We start from the raw sequence: 13,674 nt of genomic DNA, 5'->3' as shown, positions 1-13,674 counted from the left end.
TCATAGGTGTGATGTGATGGCTTACTGTAGTTTCGACTTGCATTTCCCTGATGATTAGTGATGTTGGGCATTTTTTCAGGGGTCTGTTGGCCATTTGTACAAAAATTTCTATTCAGTGCCTCTGCCCATTTTTTAATTGAGGTTGTTTTTGTGGTATTGAGTTGCATGAGTTCTTCATGTATTTTAAATATCAACCTCATTGCATATATCTGGTATTGCAAATATCTTCACTCATTCAGTAGGCTGACCTTTGTTTTCTTGATAGTTTCCTTTGCTATGCAAAGCTGTTTAGTTGATATAGCCCCATTTGTTTATTTTTGCTTTTGTGTCCCATGCCAAGGAGATAAAATACAGAGTGTATCACAAATTTCTGTGCCTTCCTTACTCAGAGGCCATGCTGATCCTCTTGGGACTGCTCCAGTTTTAGCATTTGTGTTGTCCACGCAAGCCCTCACTACTGATTTTTTAACATGGTTCTGAAGGTACATGCGAGTACAATTAGAGAGGAGATTACTGGTTTATATATACACATACATACATATATAAAAAAGGTTGTAATATTATAAATTTTATACTTGCTTACATGAATACACAAAAGAATTTTTAGATGGCTGAGTATAATAGTAAAGAGCAAACAACTTTTATAAGTACATACAATAACCAATTGGAAGTTATAATGAAACAAAATACCATATTTACAATAGAAAAAAAAATAAATTTGACATGAAATATGCAAAATCAGTACAAATTAGGAAAACATACATTTTCTTTAATATGAAAATTCAATATTATAAAGATGTCAGCTCTTCCTAATGTAAGTCATAAACTTAATTCTATATCAACAACTAGAGTAGAGTGTTACTTATTTGTTCATTTTTTGAACTGGAAAGACTGATTCACATGGAAAATAGGAAAAACGTTCAAGAAAATTCTGGTCTAAGAAGAGTAACAAGTTACAGTCTCTCCCATATTTTAAAATATTGAGTTGCCTGGACTCAGCAATGAGGACCAAGCAAATAGAGTTACAGTAATGTAATAACAATGTATGACTAGACATGCAGATATAAACAGCACAGACAAGAAAGTCTGTTCAGTAGACCCGAATATGTGTTGGATATTAGTGTATGGCAAGAATGGCATAAGTTGGTAAGTGATGAATTATTTAAGAAGCAACAGTTAGCACCCTGTATGGAACAACTGATTGTTTCAGGATTGAGAAAGGATTACAACACGGGCTATCTGCTGTCACTGTTTGTTCAGTCTATACACTGAGCACATCATGAGAAATGCTGGGCTGGTTGAGTTACAAGTTGCAATCAAGATAGACGGGAGAAACATCAACAACCTCAGATATGTGGATGATACCACCCTCATGGCAGAAAGCGAAGAGGAGCTGAAGAGCCTCTTCATGAGGATGAAGGAGAAGAGTGAAAGAGCCAGCTTAAAACTAAATAATGAAAAAACTAAGATCATGGCATCTGGCCCCATTACTTCGTGGCAGTTAGAGGGGAAAAGGTGGAAGTAGTGACGGATTTCTGCTTCTTGGGTTCTAAAATCACTGCAGATGGTGACTGCAGCCATCTAATCAGAAGATGTTTGCTTCTCGGCAGGAAAGCTATGACAAACCTAGACAGTGTGTTAAAAAGCAGAGACATTACTCTGCCAACAAAGGTCCGTATACTCAAGGCTATGGTCTTCCCAGTGGTCACATAAAGTTGTAAGGGCTGGACCATAAAGAAGGCAGAGCACAGAAGAATCGATGCCTGTGAACTGTGGTGCTGGAGAAGACTCCTGAGAGTCCCTTGGACAGCAAGGAGATCCAGCCAGTCAAAATTAAGGGAAATCAACCCTGAATACTTGTTGGAAGGACTGACGCTAAAGCTGAAACTCCAGTAGTATGGTCATCTGATGCCAACGGCTGCCTCGTTGGAAAAGTGCCTGATGCTGGGAAAGATTGAGGGCAGAAGGAGAAGAGGGTGTCAGAGCATGAGATGGCTGGATGGCATCACCAATGCAGTGGACGTGAACTTGGGCAAACTTCGGGAGATGGTGAGGGACAGGGAGGTCTGGTGTGCTGCAGTCCATGGGGTCGCGAAGAGTTGGACAGTACTGGGTGACTGAACAACAACGTTGGAATAACTGGATAGTAATCTGGAAAATAAAAATATTTTGGGGCTCTGACCTAATTTCTTATCCCCAGGTTCCAAATATTTCAAATATTTAAATAGAAAAATATAAGTATACTATGGAAATACTTTGTGTGTATACACACAGGTGTGTGTGTGTGTGTGTAAAATGTTTCAAGGTTCAGAAGACATTCCTAGGGTTGATCCAAAACTAAGAATTATTAAGTTAAAAGATAGATTAAGTTGACCATATAAAACTAAAATTAGATTATCTTGTCATTAAAATCCATTGAAAAATGCAAATGACAAGCCAGGGGAAAATATTTTCTCTGCAACTGATGACATAGACCAAAGGCTATGTTTCTTAGCATATATAAATAAATATATGAGAAAAAGCCCAATAATCCTACAAGAAATGGATAAAGGATAAAATGGTTGGTATCAAAGGAAATGTAAATGGGTCTTAAAATATGAAAAGTTATTCATTTAATACATAACATAAATTAAACATTAATTTAAAAATTAAAACTACAATGAAATGCCATTTTCCTTTGTTAATTTGGCAAAGATAAAAGAATTTTGATAGCATACTATATTGAAAAGGGTGTGAGAAAATAGGTATTTAATACACTACTATTAGGTATGTAATTTGGTATGAACTCTCTAAAAACTATTTAACAATATCTTATCAAGATTGCAAATGCATATATTCTTTGATCCTGCAGTACTACTCTGAGAATTTATGCACAGATATGCTTGCCACGTCTTAAGTGACAAACATACAAGGATATTCCTTATCGGGTTGTTTGAAATAACAAAAAGATTGGAAGCAGCGTAAATATCTATGTTAGGACACAGGTTAAGTAAATTATGTGCCTGTATGGCATGGGATTCTATGCAACCTTTTAAAGAATGGACCTATTTATTTGTATTTATTTTGGACAATTTCCAGTATATAATATATATATATATATATATATATATATATATATATATGTTAAAAGACTAAAGTGAAGAATACAGTATATAGCACATTTTGTTGTTGTTGTTGTTTTATACTTGTATGTTCTCATATGCATTGTATACCTGTGAAGTGACCAGTTTACCTCCAGGGAATGAAGCTAGGAAACTCAGGGGCAGGAAAGATGAAATACGGTAAGTTTTTAATCTACAGATTTTCATTTTTTGCTGTGTGAGGTATTCATGCATGTAATAGTGACAACACTAAGCACATTCTTCAATTCACTTGACATTTTCTAGGTGCTAAGACTTTCTAGTTAGAGAATGAAATGTTCAGTTTACATATGGAACAGGCCTCTTGTCAAAGACTGCGCTTGCTGACTGGCTACTGCTCTAGTTTCTTTTTGAAGCAAGAAATGCACGCCTGTACTTAACAGGGCTTTGGTGACTTGACCTATGTTTTGAGCCAGAGATGAAAACCCAGAGAGAGAGAAATAGAAGGGTGAGACTAGGAATTACAGTGAGCAAGGTGGGCAGACTTTGGGATAAGGAAGGAAAACTTGCTAGCAACTTTCACCCCTTTTATTAAGGTGTTTATCTTAGATGGATATCTCCTTTGTACTCTGCGAAAGTAGAAAATCATGCCATGAAGTGAACCAGAGCCTGGAGTTCTTTCTAGGGGAGCAAAATGGCTAAGCAGTAATTTAATGTTTATAAAGAGTGGGCTGAGAGAGCTGCAGTATATCAAAAGCAAGTAACTGCAGAGGAAACTGGCGTATTTTCAGTCGGTTCAGACTATATTTTACATGTTCTGGCTGTGCTGTGATGTACTAGTTTGCATGTAGAGCTTAAATGTATAATTAACACAGCTTTGAAGCTAGTTCTATCCACATGATTAAAATTTATCATGGAATTAGCTTTCAAATGGAGACTTTTTAACATGCTATAGTCAATGCTATAAATTAGGTCTTCTCTGATGAGCTCTGAGTAAAGGGCTGTGATTTATCTCGACGGTATTTCATTAGAGACGTCTTAATTGCCGTGGCAGGTGAAAAGCACCATCCAGTATCTTGGCCAAACATTTCAGTTAATGAAATCATTTTTCCTCTTAGCACTATTGGTTTAAAGAATGGTCTGTTTTATTGAAGATGAACTAAAAGTCTTTTATTTTATATGCATGATTCAGCCTCACAATGAATGCCAGGCAAATCTACTTTATGGGATAGTTACTCCATAAGAGCAAAAAGGAACCCTTTAACATTAGTGAAGGAAATGATAGATTATCCATTGTGAAAAGTCAAAAGGAAGAAACCTCAAATTTCCTTTCCAGTGATCTAAAAGTAAAAATCTGGGAAATGATTGCTGATGAATGGATTATGGGTGTGGCATTTTTTATTATTTTCCAATTATTTGTATTATTTCCCTGTACATTTTTTTTTTTAAAAATCAAAATTATAGAAATAAACACTTTAAATTTTTCTAATAATCCTTTCTCTAAGAGATAGCTACTATTACTGGTTTGGCATATATTCTTCCAGAAATTTTCCACACAAAATATTGTTTTCCTCCTTAAAACCCTGGATCTGTTGCCAACAATGTCTGAATTCTTCCGGCTCTGCCTGCTTCATTTGATCAAATTTGCCCACCCCATGCAGCTTCAATCACTTTGTTGGAATGAAGTATTATGTAACTATAGCCAACGTTCCCAGTTTCTGGGCCTAAGGACAGATTTTGTGCCAGTGCATCTGTGCCTCAGAGCAGATTTTAGATTGCGTGCCCGTGCCCAAGTAGGGACTCAGTGCCAGCTTGTTCAAAGCGTAGCGGACCACAGATCCTCACGTGTGGTGAGGGTGCTGCTGGTGGCTCCGCTTCCGCAACCCCAGACACGCGTGTCTGGTGGAGCACCGTGCTGAAGGACAGTGTCTTTGTCCTGCTTCCTCCCATTTTGTGCTGTGGGTTAAGCAAGGCCTCTTACTGCAATTTCGCCCTTGTCAAAATGATTACCAAGTTTATTCCATCTTGGGTTGTATGTTTCCTAGCTTCTCATGGATAAATTTTATGGTTTAATACTTGACCACTAATACAGTAAACACTAGTGAGAATCTTTAAAAAAAAGTCTTAGAAAACAATTTTGTTTGATATGATAGGTTATTTGAAATAATATCCACTATTTAAAGAGGCCCTGAAATTAACAGTCTCAGCGCCATGCTGCATGTAGTGTGTGACTGAATTTTAACATGTCAAATATATTTACTAAAGCCTAATACAAAATTCCATGGATGCTAGAATATTTGTTCTGAGAAGCCGTGGGTCAGAATGCATCAGAAGCTGTTAAATGTCTTATTGAATTTTGTCAGCTTGCCCACCCTCCTTAATATGCCTTTTTCAGAGTAGCGTAACAGAAAGTGTGCATACTTAGGAAGGCCAAATCTGTGCTTTCAAGTTATTTTTTTAAAGCTGTCGTGACGTTTCTTCTTCAGACAGAATTGGGTCAGAAGATTTAAAATACAAGATTTTCCTATTTTAATGTTGGAAAGTTCTCCTGTGTCTTAGACCATGTGAATTTTGTGTATGTGTCAATATGTTTAGAAAATTTATATATACTGTCACTTATTGAAAACTTACTTTGTAATAAGTATTCATGTGGATCATAGTATGACCTATAAATACCTTTCAGTCTTATCAGTCTATATAAAGTACTGGTGAATTTCATATTGAGATCAAGCACCCCCGTTTTCTTACAAAGTAGACAATGAAATGTTACTCAGTTTTTCCAAACAGAATGAAGACAGGAAGATGGCATTGTACCGAATGCCTGATAATCCCTCAATAGCACTTTAAGGACTAAACTTGATAGGACACTTCCAGAAGCAGTGTTCAGACTTGTGACTAGTTTGTCTGATGAGACTTTCATCGGTCTTGAAATTAGAGCTTGAAGGAACTTAAATATTATTGCCCTCATTTTATTTATTGGGAAGCAAAAGACCAGATTCACTTCTCACATTCATCCATTCCACTGTCATTCACTAAAAATGGTCTACAGGCTTGACTGTTAGATCCCATGATCAAAAGTGAATAAGTCGTGGCTCAGGGAAGTGTCCAGAATTTCAGAGTTGCTTCTCTCAGTGGGAGAGAGAGTGAAAGAAGCACTGGGTCTACTGTCACTGAATTAGGCTGACCTTTCATTCCACTTAAGGGTGGAACCCATAACTCACCGTCAGTTTTTTGATCCTTCTATTATCTGTCATACACAGGAGAATCCAGAGTAAAGAAAACAGGCTTCTGTTCTCACTCACTTTACAGTCTAACTAAGATAGTCAGAAAGGATGCAAACAAACTAAAAAATTACAAACTGTGATAACAAACAGGGCAAAGTGATCGAAAACCAGAGAGAAGATTCTAATTACATGATTTCTTTGAGAGGATGCTGCTGAAGACTGCTGAGACCAGCTGATGGGAAGGATCAAGCCATGGCTGGATTGTGATCCGATCTCAAGGTGTGGTTGCAAAATATATAGTGACCGGATCGGGCAGGGCCCAAAAACCTATGACATAGGATTGAAATTGTATTTGAAGAGCAATGAGAAACCATCGAGGGAGTAACATTTTGTGTTTTTAAAGGACATTCTGCCTGTTGAGTGGAGAATGTATTAGAAGGGAGTAAGCATCGTGTGAAACACACAGTAAGACGTTTTCTCGTAATAGTTGGGCTGACAGGGCTCAGGTGGGTAATGGTGGCAGAGGTAGAGAACAGAGCAGGGCTGAGTTATTTGGGGAGCTCAACCCAGGACTCAACCCAGGACTTGTTTCTGGCTTCAGTGTGGGAAATGAGGGAAGTTATCAAGGATGAAATCCAGGTTTCTGACTTTGAAACCAAATGAATGACAATGCCGATGCATTTACTGATGCGTGGAAAACTGGGCATGGATGGGGGCAGATAAGGATCTTTAGAGGTCTCATATTTAAAAAGTAATGAATTGCTTCTTTAAGCATAATACAAAACAAAAATAACACTAAGTTATTACATAAATGAAAGTTGTCTAATCAAGCCTCAACCCTGATGACTACCTGTATAGTTTTATTTTAACATATTAAACATTAATTTTGTTCCTTAAAAAATTGAGGAGTTCCCCATATTTTGTTGGTGCTTTGTTTGCAAGTTTAGTTTCTCATTCAATTACCAAGCCCCGGGAAAAATCATGAGTTTTATTTTGGCATATTGAAATGCATGTAAAATTGCTAAGAGATGTGAAGTAGGTAGCTGGATGTACAGCTGTGGGGGTCAGAGCGTGAGACAGAGACATAAATTTGGGAGTTGTCAGCATAGATGGTTCTAAAAGCTATGGAAATAGATGAGATCACCCGAAGAAAATGCGTAGGGAGGAAAATGATACAGGTGAATTTGTAACATTTAGATGAGGAGCAGGCAGAAGAGACTGAAGTAAAGTAGCCAGACTAAAAGATGATGTCAGGGAAGCTAAGAGGAGAGTTGTTCAAGAATGAGACAGTATACAATGGTGTCACTGCTTCTGCATGGTCAAGATGATATCAGAGGACTGGATGTTTTTGGTAACCTTAGCATGAAGGATTTTTAGGTTATTATTGAGAGTGAAGTAGATTGAGAAGGTAATGGAAGGTGAAGAAGCAGAAATGATGTGTGTAGAGAGTTTCTTTAATGTTTTACTGTAAGGGAGAAAAAAGAATTGTTACAGTAACTGGAGGGAATTGTAAGGTCAAGGATGTTTTATTTGGTTTTGCCTTTTTAACCAACCCTTCTGAGTAGATCCTCAACAAGGGTCCTTTTGCCCATTTGAGTCAATAGAATAAGACTGAGTTTCTCAGAAACAAAAGAAAAGCTTTGTTCTTGAATCAGAGGATGGAGACATGTGATCTAGTGCTCTTCCCAACAGGCTGTGGGTCGGGCTGCCTCAAGGCACAGAGTGGTTCATGCTAGTAGTCAGAGGAGTCCATTACCCCAGGTTGTCTCTGGAAGGTTTGGTCTCTGTAGCCTCCTTCACTCCAGTGTGGTATACTCATGGAGTGATCCCTGCAACTTCAGGGCAGAATGGGTGGTTAGGATCACCAAGTGGCATCTTTCCACTCACAACTGAGTTGGTTTTGTTATCTACCAGCTTTGCATGCCTTTAGGTTCATCCATCTCCTGGCTGGAAGAGGTACAGGCTAGATCAGCGGGTACCGGCAGCACGGTTACCATATTCCATGGCTGCTGTCATGGCGTCTCCTACCTGGAGGGCACACTTGAGTTGTCCTATCTCAAGGGGGTTAAACTGTCCCTTTTTTTGGGTTTGGAAATGAGTCTACCACATATAAGTTCAAATGCACTTAACTTTAACTTACCCCCTAGAGCTAACCACATGCAGAGCAGGGCAATCAGAAGCAACTTAATCCAATTTTCTTGAGTTTCCTGACATCCATTGGCTAAGGCCCTTTTCAAAGTCTGATTGAACTTCTCTACTTTCCTCAATGATGGAGTCTCTGGGCTGAGTGCAAGATACATTTTATGTCCAAGGCTCCCGTAATCCCCTTCTTCACTAGCGACAAAATGCTGGACCATTATTGCTTTGTAGGAATCCTGGGCAGCCAAATCTGAGCATTATTTCTTTAATAATGCCCTAGTCACTGCAACTAAGTGAGGAATGATAGAAGGGGACTTGCCCCAAAACTGAGACTAGTGGGGAATGCTTCTATCTGACCAGAAAATGTCTACTAATACAAAGAGATACCTGAAATTGCCTGGTACTCTGGGCCTGACAGTGAAATCAGTCTACCAGTCTTCTCCAGGATATGTCCCTCTGGTCTGAATGAGCCTTATCTGGGGGCCTCTGGGAATATGGTGCTGGAGTTGTTCATTGTATAGGTGGGACATGTCTCAAATATTCTGCTGATTATACTTTTCATGCCAGGAGTTACCATGACCTCAACTAATTATACAAGGCTTCTCTCCCACAGTATGTCCTTGATAAGCCTCTCTGATGGCTTGACAAGCTGCAGTTGGGGGAAAGAAGTGTTGTTGATGAAAAGTGACTAATTTTCATCAATTAGGGTTTGGGTGGACTCCAGGAATTGGTGATGGACAGGGGAGGCCTGGCGTGCTGCAGTTCATGGGGTCGCAAAGAGTCGGACACAACTGAGCGACTGAACTGAACTGAACCACTCATGGCCTCCTAGATCTCTACTGGAGCCCTGTTTGGGGGCTTTGTCTAATTTTTCCTTTTTGTAGATTGGGAGATAATTGTCTGGTTCTGGGCTCCGAGGTGTGAGGAGTAGTTACCAATTACCTGGTTCTAGGGCCACCTTTTTGGCAGTTGCATCTGCCTTGTTTTCCTTTGATACCTCTGCAGAGTCCCCTTTTGGTGACACCTACCAAGGAATCACTGACACCTCTTTTGGAAGCTGTACTGCTTCTAAGAGCTTCACTGTGCTTAAGTCATGTTTCACTTGTTTATCGTCTGCAGTAAGCATGCCCCTTTCCTTCCAGATATCCCACGTACATGTAAGATGGCATATGCATACCAGGAACTTGTATAAACATTTAAGATCCTCTCTGTCCCAAGCTATAAGGCTCAGGTGAGGACTGTCAGGTTTATCTTTGGGCCAGAAGTCCATAGAGATAGGTTTTGTGCTTCTTTGACTTGGGTCTAGGAGGTCATTGAATACCCTGCTAGCCTTTTCCCCTCTGTCATAAACCTGTTCCCATCTGTGATTCATTCCTCATTGACATTTGGGAAAGGATCATTTAAATAGATTGGGGCAGCTGGAGTCAATTGTGTCTGTGGTCTCTGTGAGTTTGCCTGGTAGCTCAGCTGGTGAAGAATCCTCCTGCAGTGCAGGAGACCCTGGTTCGGTCCCTGGGTCGGGAAGATCCCCTGGAGAAGGGCATGGCAACCCACTCCAGTATTCTTGGGTTTCCCTGCTGGTTCAGACAGTAAAGAATCCTCCTGCAATGCAGGAGACCTGGGTTCAGTCCCTGGGTTGGGAAGATCCCCTGGAGGAGGGCATGGCAACCCACTCCAGTATTCTGGCCTGGAGAATCCCTGTGGGCAGAGGAGGCAGACGAGCTACAGTCACGGGATCGCAAAGAGTCGGACACGACTGAGCGGCTCGGCACGTTCATATGGTTTCTATAGAGTCATGCCTGGCAGGGTCTAGAGTGTGATGGGCTTTTATGGTAGCCCCTGTGTTGCGTGGAAGCATAGGCTGAACCTGAATTGACCTTCCAGGGAACAGGCATTCTGTTCCCTTAGAACTTACTAAAGCCTGAATGTGGTGTGGAGTCCATATAGTGACTGGCTGACCAAACATTAACTTTCAGCCTCCTTTAGTGGGGTTGGAGTAGCTGTTATTACCTGTAGGGAGGACCATCCCTTAGCAGTTTGATCTAATTGGTTAGAGAAATAAGCAACCACTGGAATAAGGGTTCCTAGTTTATGAGCTAATATCCCAAGGGTGGTTCCCTTTCTCTCATGAACATAAAGGTCAAAGTGAAAAGTGTTAGTTGCTCAGTCATGTCTGACAGTTTGCAACCCCAAAGACTGCAGCCCGCCTGGCTCCTCTGTCTATGGAATTCTCCAGGCAAGAATACTGGGGTGGCTAGACTTTCCTGGTGTCTCAGATGGTCAGTGAAGTGAAGTCGCTCAGTCATGTCTGACCCTTTGCAACCCTGTGGACTGTAGCCTATCAGGTTCCTCCGTCCATGGAATTTTCCAAGAACAGTACCTGAGTGGGTTGCCATTTCCTTCTCCAGGGGATCTTCCCGACCCAGGGATTGAACTCAGGTCTCCCGAATTGTGGGCAGATGCTTTACGATCTGAGCCCAAGCGTCTGCCTACAATTCAGGAGACCTGGGTTCAATCCCTGGGTCGGGAAGATCTCCTGGAGAAGGAAATGGCAACCCACTCCAGTATTCTTGCCTGGAAAATCCCATAGACAGAGGAGCCTGGTAGGCTACAGACCATAGGGTTGCAAAGAGTCAGACACGACTGAGCAAGGAATCTGGGTCTCCCACATTGCAGGCAGATGCTTTACTGTCTGAGCCAAATGTTAAAGGTCAAAGGGTTTAGCTAAATCTGGGAGGGCCAGGGCAGGGGCCTGAAGTAATTGCTTTTGTACTTCTTTTTTTTTTTTTATCTTTTTGTTTTGTATTGGGTATAGCTGATAAGGGGCTTCCTAGGTGGCACTAGTGGTAATAAACCTGCCTGCCAATGCAGGAGATGTAAGAGACACGGGTTTGATTCCCTGGGTTCTTCGCTATCTGGGTTGGGAAGACCCCATGGAGAAAGACATGGCAACCCATTCCAGTATTCTTGCCTGGAGAATCCCATGGACAGAGAGGAGCCTGGTGGACTATAGCCCATGGGGTCACAAAGAGTCGGACACGACGGAAGCGATTTAGCATGCACGTATAGCCGATGAACAATGTTGTGATGGTTTCAGGCAAACAGTGAAGGGACTCAGCCATACAGCTAATCTTCAGCATGCATCCATTCTCCCCCAGTAGCTTTGTACTTCTTGAAGACACCTTTTCATATTCTAAATTCCATTCAAAAGGATCATTATCCTTTCCTTTCAGCTTTTTGTATAGAAGTCTAGCTATTAGACTATAGTTAAGGATCCAGGTGAGCAAAACCTGGCCACCCTCAGGTTTTAGAAGGGATGAGGCAGCAAGTGGCTTTTCTCCTCTCCTAGAATAGGCTTCTCTGGCCTTGCAGAAGAATGAAGCCTACATAAGTCACCCTACTTTATAATATTTGAGCCTTTTTCTTGAACAGCTTATATCCTTTATGGACTAGGTATTTCGGAGTGGTTACAGTATTTTTGTAGAGGCTTCCATAGTTGGACTGGTAATCATAATGTCATTTATATTCTGATTCCATCTTGCTCCCTCCTCCAGATGCAGATCTTTTGGGTCAAAGTTTCCCCAAAGATGATGGGGAAATTTCTGACCCCTTGGGGAAGGAGAATCCAGCAGTGTTTTGCTTTGTTTTGTTGCATGTTTGGGTCCTGTCATTCAAAAGCAAACATTTCTTGAGACTCTGGGGCTAATGGAATATAGAATAAGGCATTATTAAATCTAACACAGAATGCCGAGTCCTGGTGGCTGGTAGAGTGACCAACAGGGTGGAAGATTAGGGACGACGGGATGTATACCCTGGACGGCTTCATCAAGTACCCTGAGGACCTGTACCATCTGGCATTCCTCACTGGGAATTCTCCTCTTTACAGGGGGAGCGGGTACTGCAGGCTGACTGGCACCGTCCAGTAGGGCCTGTCAATCAGGCTCTGTAAAATGGCAGCCATGCCCAAAAAGGCCTCCTGTGGAGAGGATACTGTCTTCTCTTGGGTCATGGATGTCCAGGCTTTAGATGAACTATCACAGGATGGTGCCTACAGCTCATCCCACCTGTTCCTGATACGCTAGACATTCTCTCCAGGGAGATCGACTTGCTCTGCCTAGGGAGGTTTTTTCCTCAGCCATTCACATTATCATCTTGTGCCCTTGTCTCAGAGGACACCTGTCTTCATTTTTTCTCCCATTAGGTGGATAGTAGCCTCCACTTCATGTGAGATATCTCTTCCTAACAGAAATATAGAGTATTCAGGGACATATAGGAAGGAGTGGATGAGCGAGTGTTCCTCCAATTTATGTTCTAATGGCTCTATAAACGCCTGTTCTTGGCCTTCCCTTGTACCCCCATCATTTTGCGCCTCTTATGACTGAGTTTACTTGATCTGGTATTCAGAACTGAGTAAGTGGCACTAGTGTCAGCTAAAAATTTGACAGTCTAATCCCTATGTCCAGTGTCAACCGGGGCTCCTTGGGGATCAATTGGAGTGCTGGCTTAGTCCTCTGGTCCCATCGTTCTTCATCTGTTTGGACCATCTGCCTTGGAGGGTCATGGCCAGAATCTGCCACTTGCATTCCTCTTTGTGGTTGGTGAGAACATTGTCCTTTTCGGTGTTTTTCTTGTTTGCAAATGGTGCATTGATTAGGTCCTAGTTTTTTTGGCTTGCTATCACTCAGTGGGGTGGGTGCTGCTCATTGGAGTTGAGTGTCTCCAAGGGCAGTTAGTTCAGATTCCCTTGCCCATCAGTTGACACTGGAGGCCAACAACTTGCCTCTGGGCCTATTTATCCTCTGTTTTTTCCCCCTCTATATCTCAATTATTAAACACTCTCAACCTTCAGTAGGCAACTTTGACTAGGCAACAGGTAGTGGCATTTTGTCTGTTTCCATTTTCCAAGTTTATGCCTAGTGTCAAGGGCACTTTGGGAAATAAAATATGACCTCAGGACTGCATTCCCTTCCAGTGACTCAGGGTCAGTGGAAGTAGATTTGAAGGCATTCCCTGAGGTGCTCTAGGAATCTTGGAGGGTTTTCTGTAGGCTCCTGATCGATTTCCTTTATCTTATACCAGTTGATAGGCTTCTGTCTGGCTCCTTGGATTCCCTTTAGGATTGTATTTTTTTAATGGGCCAGCCTCTGTATTCTATCCCCTTCTCCATTGACTTGATGAACCTGGTGGGTTTGGTATCTGAGACCACTTTTTCCCTAGTGTGAAAATGGCAT

The 13,674-nt window shown here is 41.3% G+C and overlaps 1 pseudogene; it reads right to left on the bottom strand.

Moving 5' to 3' along the window:
• Nucleotides 1-344: 344 nt before the first annotated feature.
• On the bottom strand, nt 345-443 carry LOC133050262 (U6 spliceosomal RNA; annotated as a pseudogene).
• Nucleotides 444-13,674: the final 13,231 nt, after the last annotated feature.

The sequence above is a fragment of the Dama dama genome, chromosome 31 (genome assembly GCF_033118175.1).
Source record: "Dama dama isolate Ldn47 chromosome 31, ASM3311817v1, whole genome shotgun sequence".
Classification (NCBI taxonomy): Eukaryota; Metazoa; Chordata; class Mammalia; order Artiodactyla; family Cervidae; genus Dama; species Dama dama.
Note: the sequence above shows the minus strand (reverse complement) of the source record. Positions and strands in the feature narration are given on the sequence as shown.